Source organism: Orycteropus afer, unplaced genomic scaffold (assembly GCF_000298275.1).
Source record: "Orycteropus afer afer isolate SDZICR_OR568_19922 unplaced genomic scaffold, OryAfe1.0 scaffold01282, whole genome shotgun sequence".
Lineage (NCBI taxonomy): Eukaryota > Metazoa > Chordata > Mammalia > Tubulidentata > Orycteropodidae > Orycteropus > Orycteropus afer.
The window spans coordinates 108732-110665 of NW_006922869.1; the positions used below are offsets into that span (position 1 = coordinate 108732).

A 1934-nucleotide genomic window follows, 5' to 3' on the forward strand; every position below is an offset into this window, starting at 1 on the left:
TGGAAGGAAGGTTGGGCGATCTACTTCTGTAGTGATACCGCCTTGGAAACACAAGGAGAGGTCGCTATAAGTTGGATCCGACTCAATGGCACATAACAACAACAACAACAACAGCAACAACCTTATCAATAGGGGAAAAGGGTAACTGAGGAAAGATCAGCTGTTCTCCAGGGCTGTGCAGTAAGAGGATCATGAGGTACGGAGGCCAGAGCTAAACTGACTATATTTGATTTTAGCCTTGTCATGAATATGGGTAAATAAACTAATTCCTTTATTTAATTTTTGTAGCAGTACTGTCCAATAGAACAATAATGTGAGCCACTTATGTAATTCTGCATTTTCTAAGACCTGCATTAAAAGAAGCAAAAGCAACCAGGTGGGAATCCCTCTGGTTGGCGATGGGGGTATGAATTATAATTTGGATATGAAACCATTTTTGTAGCCGACCTCAGAGAAGACAGTTGACAGTAGTTGCAATGGGTCCAGTAGCCTACCTTACAAAATGCTTGGGACTCAAAGAATTTCATTTGTATGAACAACAAAGGAGATGTCAGATTTTTCCATTTAGATCAGCAACTTCAAATTCTTATCGTGGAAAATGCAGGGAAGACAGGTGGTTTGCATTGCTTGTGGTTCCTTTAATCCCACCAGAAACATGCACCTCAGCTGGTTTGAGATGGCCAAGAACTATATGAGTGGAACAGGAAAATAAAGAGTTTTCAAAGGCATCATTTCTCCCATTGGTGATGGGTATAAGAAGAAAGGACTCATCCTTGCCCATCACCATGTTATCATGGCAGAGCTCATGACCAAGAATCCAACATGAGTGGAAGTTGACCAGTGAGGAAGGTTTTCAGAATGAGTGCATAGAAACTGATGAAGTGCTAATACACCATCAAGAGAAACTGGAGGCTAGTAACTGTGGTAACCAGCAGGACTTACCTACTCTGGAAAACCCTGGATGAAAGAGGAAATTAATTGAACAAAGACAAGAGTTTAGTCCGAAGGAATCCCTAGAGCCAAAAACAAAAGGTATGCCAGAGGTGAAGTTGCTGTGTGAGGCAGACTTATTGGTGTCCTTTGGTATTCCCAATTTGTGGAAGAGTGAGGATATCACCCAAATCTTGGGAGGCTATGGGTTCATCTGTATTATTTGAGTTGGAAATGATGCTTAGAAATTCATCTACAAATTGGATGTCCTATGGAAACACCAGGGAGCTCCCATAGCGTAGTGCCTAAGACATTTGACTGCTAACCAGAGGGCTGGTGGTTCAAACCCAGCCCGGAAGGAAGGTTGGGCAATCTACTTCTGTAGTGATACTGCCTCGGAAACGCAAGGAGGGGTCGCTATGAGTCGGGTCTGACTCGATGGCACATAACAACAATAACAACATGGAAACACCAGAGCAAATTCACTTGATGAACAAACCAATCACCAATGGCATCTTGTCCACAGAGATCCCACGAGCCCTCTGAAGGGGCCAGAGCATCCACTCTTCGGTGCCAGATCTTGTGCAAAAATATATCAAAAAGCATAATTTGTACAGTTCAGAGAGTGAAGACAGAAATGCTGGGGTTATCCTGGTTCCTCTGCAGAAAAACACTGCAGAGCTAAGACATAAGAAATATAGCAGTCTGATATTTTATACTTTTCTCTGCAGCTTTGAGATAACCTGGATGTTAGTAACTTGAGAAAGAAGTTGTGACCCTGTCTCATAGACTAAAGCTTAAAACTTTGGTAAAAACCAGTAGAAAATTAAAATCAGGTTTGTTTTTTTTCTTTTTATCAGAAGTTGTTAAGATGACTATCTTCAAAACAGAGATTAGCAGCACTAAAGCCAGAAGGATATTTAATCAGGCTAACTACAAATAGGAAGTCAAAAAGGACATCCTGGCTTTAGCACAGAAGAGAATCAAAGTGTGAAAAGCAAGAA

At 41.4% G+C, this 1934-nt stretch overlaps 1 pseudogene; it reads left to right on the forward strand.

Moving 5' to 3' along the window:
* Nucleotides 1-598: 598 nt before the first annotated feature.
* LOC103213098 lies at nucleotides 599-1692 on the forward strand (annotated as a pseudogene).
* The last annotated feature ends 242 nt before the right edge of the window (nucleotides 1693-1934 follow it).